General features: G+C 39.7%; 1 non-coding gene across 1 annotated transcript; it reads left to right on the forward strand.

Annotated features, from left to right (window-relative positions):
• The first annotated feature begins 980 nt into the window (after nucleotides 1–980).
• Nucleotides 981–1050, forward strand: trnap-cgg. Its single transcript has one exon. It is a non-coding gene; the product is annotated as a tRNA-Pro (tRNA).
• Nucleotides 1051–9789: the final 8739 nt, after the last annotated feature.

A 9789-nucleotide genomic window follows, 5' to 3' on the forward strand; every position in this document is an offset into this window, starting at 1 on the left:
ACTGAATAAGCACATTTGGTTTTCTCTTGAAAATAAAACTCCACCTCAGTAATGGTGGAGCACAGCTCTTAGGGTCACAAATCTAAGATGGTGTCAGTGGCCACAGGTACATCATGGACAGTGTGGGGTGGCAAAACTTCAGGGTTTGAATTTGTGGGGCTTCATAACCTGAGGAACACTAGAACAGTTTGCAGATTTCACCCATATGCGACTAAAAGGACAAAAAATCTGTCTATCCAGGTAGACATTAAAGATCCCATGGCACTAAACAACTCCCAGATATGCATTGTCATTTGTGTCATGCGGATTTGTGGGATATTGATGTGTGCAAATTGGCTGCCGTGTTGCCTAACAATACACAGTCACTACACTTTACAGGTGAAGCACTTTGGGGTGTTTTGATGACCTGATAAGGCACTGTATCAAATGCAGGAATTATTATTATTTATTGTTATCATTTCATGTAAACTTTCCATCTTAAAAATCTTAATCCTGGAGAAAAAAGTAAATGAGTAAAAACATCGTGAAAACCTATTGAAGTGAGAAAATGTGAGAGTTACTTATATGTGCCAAGGAAAAAGAAGACTTTCAAGTCAAAAATTCAAGAATAAATAATACATTAATTGCCCTTGATTCTGCTGAAAAAAAATCTTTCTATGTTACAAACATTGCTTAACTAATCTACCATTTATTTTTGGTTTTGGTCAGATGTGTGACACATCCAGAAACCCATAACCATACTTAAAAGTATCCAAATCAGACTGAAACTTACACATATGTATGCCACCTACACAGGGAAATTTCTCTGTGCAGGTGGCATACACATATCCACTTATATATATCTGGTATGGAAAGCACACTTACCCTTTAGAGAGACACATCCATCTTACCTAATTCTGTATTAGAATTAGGCTCAGGTTGGCAAGAGCCAAGGGTTGGGGGCCATATAGTGTGCGTTGGCTGCATGGAGTCCTGCATGGAGTTCTGTAGCTCAGTGGTTAGAGCACTCGCCTCGGAAGTGAGACCTGGGTTCAATTCCCGGCAGGGTGACATGTTGGGCAAGTTTCCTTACTCCACATGCCTCTGTTTACCTAGCAATAAGTAGGAACCCGGTTGTTAGTCGGTTGGTGGTTGCTTTTCTGGGAGTATTAATTTCTTCAAAAAATAATAATAATAATAATTTGGTCATTTAATCCACGACAGTTTGTGGGACACTGCTGTGCGCAATTGGCTGCCACATTTCCCCCACAAAATATACAGTCAATTCATTTTGCAGTATATTCTGTGAAGTGCTTTGAGATGTCTCGAAGACCTGATAAGGTGCTATATCAAATACAAGGATTATTATTATTTATTTTTATTTAATTTTACCTAGAATTGCATTACTACCCCTGGTCAAAACATTTTGGCTTGTGCAATGTTTTTCAAATTGCTTTTAAATAATACAAAAACGTGGCATGTTAGCTATTTGCTATTACACTATCTTATCCTTTCACAACATTTACCAGCTGCAAGTAGCACTAAGATTGACTTGAAATTCAGTGGACCAGTTTAAACAACTTGAATTGGCAGGATCTGTTTTGAAATGAATTGGCAAAACAGGGCCCCAAGACTGTTGCATTAAAATACTTTCCTAATTTAATATGTAGTTACTTTGATCTGAAAATAAATATTTTCAAATGGTGCCACGGAATTTTAATCATCTTCCAAAAACTCAAATTAGATACTGTTGGTGTGGCTTTGTGGAAACATTTAAACTTTAATGGCTGCCAAGCATAAGCACTTGAACAGACGCCAACACAAAGGCCTTACAGACTGAACTTAATATTGCGGATGGAGTTTGCAGGATCAAGTAGAGAGAGAGAAAAAAAAACTCATGTACCTTTGGGTCAAAGCTCTCTGGCAACATTTCAGGATTAAAATATGTAAGTAAAGCCAGTGTGTTCATGAATATTTAGCTCGGCTACTGCACAACAGGCTCAAATTATAGTCAAAGCCTTGTGTCGGGACGCACGCTAGTACTCTGCCGGTCTCTTGTGAAATTTGCTTAACTTCATTCAGATCTCAGGAAAGTAGACAAACAGATGGCAAGATAATGGAGTAAAATCAGAAGATTATAAATTATAGAAATTACAGCACAGAATGTGGCCATCTGGCCCATCGAGCCTTTAACTGATGCTAGATCCTATACAAGAACTATAAACTCTATTCCCAATTCTGAGCTCTTTTCCTGTTCCCTTTTATGTTGTTCTTCAAATATTTATTTAATCTTGCATGTTTAAGTGCTGGTGAAAGGGGATTACTGTCTGAAGGTGAGTTTGGTTCTGTTGATAGCATTCTTGGATCATGAAAGCTGTAGGCTGCACGTTGGGCTTGAACTTATCTGAGCTGAGCAGTGCAAAAGAAATGGGCTCAATAATAAAACTGGACAATAATTGTAACACATACATCTTTAAATGGCAATAAACTGAGGCCACAGGACACTTGGCGTGAAGTATGGAAAATGTCAAGCCTTCACTTGGCACTAGTGAAGAAATTAAAAATCAAGCTCAGAGCAAAACATATAAATCTGAAAATCTGTTTGTTTTAAAAAGGATCTAAAAATAATTTTTGAATAACCTGGTGGAGCTTGGTTGGTAAGCAGGCCGTGACAAATCCCGAAGGGAAACAGAATCACAGAACCAATTAATAAAAGAAGAAAGAACCAGTAGTAATAAAAAATTCAGAAAATCTATTGCTATAAATGTTACCTGCATTAACACAGACCAAAAAGGTATGAGTTAAATATGTCCAGATGCAAAGTTTTTGGCTGTGGAAAAAATAAATGCATCGAACAATGAACAACAGCTAGTGGAACAGATACCCACTGCCTGGCAGTAACAATTTGTGGGTAGTTTGACAAGATAAGTGGATATAAGTATGACACAAAACAGCTTTGCAACTGTCAGTATAACCCTTGTACGATCATCCACATTGCTATTCTCCTTGGCAAGGAGGTAAGCAGGGTCCCCTTGGAGCTGAACTGGCTCCAAAGTGACATGCTTATTTACGGAATGTCAAAATCGAGTCAACCCACTGTGGCGGGTTTGGTAATCAGTCTTCTGAGCCAGTTGGGTCCACAGTATTTCACGGCACTGCTGATAACAGCACAGCCAGCCTGGCTCATCGGTAGGACTTGGAGGAGCAGACCAATCACTGAGGGCAGGGATTCTTCCCACTCAACTCTTGTTAACCCTGCAAGCCAAAGCCCGAATGGGTATGGTGGTCCTAGCTGCACAAGCAGCGGGAAAGCCCAGCGCCTTGGGACGTCTTTCCGAAGTGAAAAGCGCTACACATCTGTAATGTTGTTGTTGTTGTTGCCAGACAGTGCTGTCAATAGCAAGCTATCAGGGTTCAGCTGGTTAAGTTCTAGCGGTTATATTTTTTTCAGGATACTTTGTCCCTTGGTCTGTTTATTACATAACGTGTCTCTATTTTCATTCTGACAGTTCATCTTTTCACTCTCATGGTGCTGCAATTGTGTGTGAGCTAGCCTTTGAGAGTCGCGCACTATTATAGAGAACTATTATCCTCTTGATTAAAGGAATGAATGGGTGAATCCTGGTCCACATTTTCCATCTATGACAATCTTCAGAGCTGCTATGTGGCTCTGCTGATTTCATTTGGAAACTGGTTCCCCACAGTTACTAAAACGAAACTGGTTTTATAATTCATACTGAATTATATAATTTCTATGATTCTGCCCAATCTCAAATTTTAATACAAATTGGTCTTGGACGAGGTGAAACATGCTATGTATTTGTGTGCTACTGTACTGGTGAAACAAACGTAAAGTTAATTTAGTCGTGAGTGAGACATCACACAACTAGATGTTAAATTAAGAACCCGTCAGCCCTGTACAGAAATAAAATTCTGTCATCCAATTCATACAAGATATCATATAGACTACATATTATTAAGTCATATCTTTATAGGACTTTTACATATTCAATGTTTATTTTAAAGAGAGATTAACAGCAAAATATAAATGCCATATATAAATAGCTAGACTGTACACTGGATTGAAACAAATCTGTGATACTGCATCATTTCTGGAGAATCTTACAGTATTTTCTCATCCAACAAGTGCTGTGTTTTGTTCAGTGCAGTCAGTACCTCATGTCCAGTAATCCTATAATGTTCTCTCCTGTCAAACTCAGCATATGTGTACTTGGGTAATGATCTTCTGACCATACAGAAGTAATCAGCAGAACAAAAGTCAAAAAACATCCAAAAGTAACTTACAACAATTTGCCTTTCATGTAGGAATAATGCCACAAAGACTAAGCGGTGCAGGGGGAACAGGGAGGGCAGGCAAGAGGAAATGGCTGAAAGCACCGTCAAATAAATATTCAGAGATTTTGAAAGCAATGAGGGAGGGAACAAAGTGGAGAGTTTTGGAATGTAATCTCAGGAAGCCCATGTATGTCATGCTGACTCATGGGAAGTTGGCTCATTTCCCCATATCAAAAATACTGGGTATTTCTTAATCTCACTCTGCACTTATATTTCGGATGAGATGTTAAACCGAAGTTCTGTTTACTTGTTCAGGTGAATGTTAAAGATCCGATGGCACTATTTGATAAAAGGAAGTTTCACCCAGTGGCATGGCCAACAATCCCCCAGGTACAATTCATCAATCACTTCATTGCATACTGTGTGCAATCTGCTGCCGCTTTCACCTACAAAATACAATCACTATACTTTACAATAAATCCTTTGAAGTGCTTTGAGTCATTTCAATGATGTGATAAGAGGTTGACAGGATTATTATCCCATACTGATCTCAAACAAATACAGTACTTATCATTTTTTGAAAGAGTTAATTGACATTGTATGGACTGCTTTTATTGAAGGTATATGTAGCATTGTGTGTTTGAAAAAATCTTAAGTCTTGAAACTTTTTAAAATTTCAAACTTATTCCTTCAAATTCTCTTCTCAGTAGCCTATTTAGATATACATCTTCAAAATCGATTTTCAAGATTTGATCATGTTGTTTCAGGTTGGACACCCAATATTCCCTCAATCCTGGGTGTCCAAGCTGAAAAATTGTTCTGTTCATTAGCGTTGGTATCAGTCAACTTGAAAACAAAATATCGCATCACTAAAATTAGTTAAAACCCAAAATGACTCTAACAACAACCACATGCATTTTATATTGTGCCTTAAATTGTAATAGGACTTTCCTGAATCAAGCATACATTATCAGGGTCTCCTTGGTGCTGAACTGGCTCAAAGTTGACATGCCTGACAATGGAATCGGATTCGAGCCAGCCCTTGTGGTGGTCTCGGTAGTCGGGTTCCTGAGCCAGGTGGGTCTGCAGTATTCCAGGGCACTGTTGATGACAGCACAGCCAGCCTGGCTCATTGGCAGGACCCGGAAGGGCAGACCAGTCACTGGGGCAGGGAGTCATCCCACTCAGCTCCTGTTAACCATGCAAACCAAAGCTCAAATGGGTAGGGTTGTCCTAGCTGGAGAGCAGCAAGGAAACTTGCCAGACAGCAATATCAATGGCAAGCTATGCGGTTTTAGTTGATTAGACTCCAGCAGTACCCCAACGCACACTCTGTGGTCCCCAAGCTTTGGCTCTTGCCAACCTGTGCCTAATACTTTCTGGAATTAAGTAAGCAGGATACATCTCTCCAGGGAGAGAGTGAGAATTCCATTCCAACAAACTCACTCTGGGATTTTCATATTTAGGTGGGATGCATGGAAATTGCAACTTGGTTTGGATACTCTTAAGCATGGTGATGAGTTTCTGCATGTCAGACACCTGACTGACCAAAAAAAAACATTGTCAGGGTTACTGCTCGACTGGCAAGTGGATTTTCACCCCCAAGTTAGCTATTTAAAGTCGTTTTAAAATTCAGTTTCAATACAAAACTATAGATTTGTTCATAGATTTTATAGATCCATAATCCATAAAATATTAGTTTTAGAAATAGTCCACAAAGCAAAAATTAAACCATTGCATAGGTTTATTTTTCACAGTGTTAATACACTCATAAGAAAACAAAGTGTAAAAATCTAAGCTGATCTAGGTGAAAACGATCACATTAGCACATCACAGAAATGTCTATCCTGTCAATGTCTGGCCAAGTGTTTGATCCTCATCCCCCACTCTGAATTTATCACATCGGTTTGGTTTGTGGACCCAAAGCTTAGAGGGAAAATGGAATAGATAATGGTTGAAATATTATTCTATTGTGTTTCCTCAAAGAAAATGTAAGAAGTACATACTTACACTGTTCTGAGCAACATAACATTGTGTTACTACAGTTTCAAATATTGCACTTGCTTTTGCAATTCCTTTCAGGTGAAGGAAGACCATTGACAAAAGAGAAGGCTACTCTAGTATTGATAAAGGATCTTCATTCCATTGATTCCATTGTATCAAGTATATATACTTAAGTCTACCCTCTTTGCACTCCTCCTTTAAATGCCACACCTCACTACGCAATAATAGTGTCTATTCAGGACTGTACTGAAGAAAGGGAAGATGGGAAAATGAGTTGTTAGTGGCCATATTCCTAAGATGGTCATACATTATTTAAAAAGGGTACTTGGAGAAAATAGTGAAACTGTATATAATTTAACGTGAATGGACTAGTGAAATGCTCACTAGTATATCTGGATCTGACAGAGATGGGTGATCCTTCATTGGACAGAATGATTTCTGTTCTTTGAAAATGTTACGCGGCTTTAAAAGGTAACATTGTGAGGCAAACTAGGGGAACTGTCTCCAGTGAAGGCACACAATCGATATTCCATGGGAGCTTGCTTATCCAGTTTTAACCCCGACAGCCCCGATAACATTGCCTGCAGTTTGGTGCTCTGAAAAGAAAATGGAAACAGAGTTAAAAGCGAAACCTCAAACTTGCTGAGGACTTTTAATTTTCCTTTCGTTTCTGTGGTTTAACAACATACAAATCTTATTAGTGTTGGATTCTCTCTGCTTGTTGGTAAAAATCATTCCTCTAAGGTCTAACGAGAAACATATAAACAGTAATTTTCAATACCGAAGGGAGCTATTTGTTATCTGGCCCATTGTGTCTGCCACCATGACCTTTTTTCTGAGTAGCTTTTTTTTATTATTAATCCCATTTTCCAGCTCTTTTCCGATATCCTTTAATGCTTTTACTGCTCAAAGGCCTGAAGTTATAATTAGCATTAGCATGTAAGACCATTTGACCTACATATTCAGTATGCACGCACTTGTCACCTCCCACCTCAATTTTTCCAATGCCCTCACTGGAGGGACTCTGGGATGGAGTTCTAGAGGATGGGAGCAGAAAGCCTGAAGGCACCGATGGTGGACGGGGCAGGGACAAGCATCAGTGCTTTCTCCTCCAAGACGCCATCCATCTTCATCTCAATGCCCCTGCATGTGCTTATCCAATTCTCTTTTAAATATACCAACTGACTCTGCTCTTAAAGCTAACCTTAGCAAATCAATCCACCATTTTTTCCCCCTCTTCTCTAGAAGGGTTGCCTCATGCTGTCATACAATTCCATGGGTGCCAGCCCTCCTCTAATTCCTTACCAAACTGGCTATTCTTGATGTATGAAACTAGATGGTGAACATCCAAGCCAGATCCACCTCACTCAATCATGTGCTGGTCACTAAAAGTTCTCAAGTACTTTCAAGTTGTTAGAATTGGCAAACCCTTCATGAAGAGTTAGTGAAAAGATTTGTAAGATCCCAATTTACAATTACCAGCAGGCATTGTGGGATAATGGTTGATTCCTCCCACCGTTAGCTCAGGACCACTGAGGGCAGTGGTACCAACCCCACTGCTACCTCGTCTGATATCATCTAACCCAGCAGAAACTGAGAAGCCAACCAAAAGTCTCACTTGTCTGCATTGTTCAGTTTCATGCTGGCAGTGATTATAACCAATTGAGCCATTAAAGAGATTTGGACGCCTCATTTACATTCCAGCCCCGTTGCTAAAGGCAAAGCTGCAATATAAAGATGGCAGGAGTGCAACATTGAAACACCATGCTGCCAAACTCTATTGAATTTGGCACTAGAGAACAAGACTAATTCTACCAAATAAACCTTTATCGCCTAAAGCAAATATATTTCTGGCATAATTTCACCTTTGTATTTTCGAATTGCAGCAGAGCACCACAGAGAACATACTACGTGTTTTACAAAGCGGCTTCTCCAATGGCTTGCTAGGGTTATTGGGAGAATAACCGAACCATGTAGACTGGGAAGGTTCCACGTTTGAGTTTGTTGATCTCAGCCAGGACAGAGTATGGGCTTGGGTTAGTTTGGGGATACAACTCTTGATAATTATCCAGCCAAGCATGCTGGAGGAGCATGTGAGTGGCTAGGGCCTTTTCAACCACAGTAAGGCTGGTTGTTGAGTTTCAGTTTATGACAAATGATGGGCAACACAACAACTTGCATTTATATAGTACCCCTCATGCAGAGTAGCACCCCAGAGCTCTTAAACTATGTTGTGGCCCTCATCACTACATTCCAGCACTGTTGCCAAAGGCAAAGCTGCAATATAACCTTGGCAGGAATGCAACTGCAAGCACCATGCTGCTAAATTCTGTTGTACTGAGCAGTATCCACAAGGTGAGGTTCTGCTCAGTATTCACTATTCCTTGCTGTGTATCTTACATCTACTTTTTTTTAAATCAAATTTCTTTTCAATGACTTATTGGACTTTCCGGCACACTGATCAAATCATTACAATTAGTCTGAGGCCGAATGTATATATGTCTTTTGTTGAATTAATCTTGCTAACCGTCAATCCAATTCTAGCAAGTCCAAGCACCGGGGAGCGTGCTTCACAAACCAACAGTACTTACTGAATTGTTGTTGCAGGAGGCTTTCATAATCTCCAGTCTTTTGTTCCTTCTCTGCTGCTGTAAGCAATGGATGCGATGCTTCAATTCTTGATCAATGTGCTTGTATTTAGAGATTCTGGACAGAAAAAGGGATAAGAATAAGCATATTTTAAGCATCTGTTCCTTTAGTATTCACTGATTAACCTCACTGATAAACACCCACGGGGATGGGCAGAGCGCCTTTTTAATAAAAACAGTATTGAGACTTAATTTACAGATCAGATTCTGCTATTCCCCGAAGCTGTTACAGCCCTTTTTTTCCCCTCTAAATATCTGGCAATGGTGCACACTTGCCTCCCAGGATGAATTTGGTCTGCCAAGATGTCTGAGTTGGCTTGCCATAGAACATGGCAAAAAATCCTTGCCTGCTTTGGTCCATTTGCCCCATCTCTAGCTTGCTCTTTTCCAAGGTGCTGGAATGCACCTCCCACCTTCACTCCTTCCTCTCACACCACTCTCCATGTGAGTCCATCCAATCTCACTTTCGCCCTGCCTCATGAGCTGGGTAAGCATAGCAGACTAATTTAAGAGCATGACATCTACCATGCATTTAATAGATTCACAGATAGAAAATACCTAATTAAGAGACACTATTTTATCTGAGGGTGAAACAGCCTGAAATGTTGACTATATTAGGAGGCATCTGCAGGTACTTTCTGTCCTCCAGTTCCTTACTTTTGCTCTTTTCCTCCCATATGATGTTCTTCAGATGCACTAGGCTTTGCTTGGATATTTTCTCTTGCACAATTTAATTTGTCGTCCTGGTTTGTTATCTATAATAAAAAATAATAATCTTGCATTTGATATTGCACCTTTTATGGTGGGATGACAACTCTGAGTGCTGCACAAGATTTTAGTAATGTAATGATCACATATTTTA

Source organism: Callorhinchus milii, unplaced genomic scaffold (assembly GCF_018977255.1).
Source record: "Callorhinchus milii isolate IMCB2004 unplaced genomic scaffold, IMCB_Cmil_1.0 Scaffold1, whole genome shotgun sequence".
NCBI lineage: Eukaryota > Metazoa > Chordata > Chondrichthyes > Chimaeriformes > Callorhinchidae > Callorhinchus > Callorhinchus milii.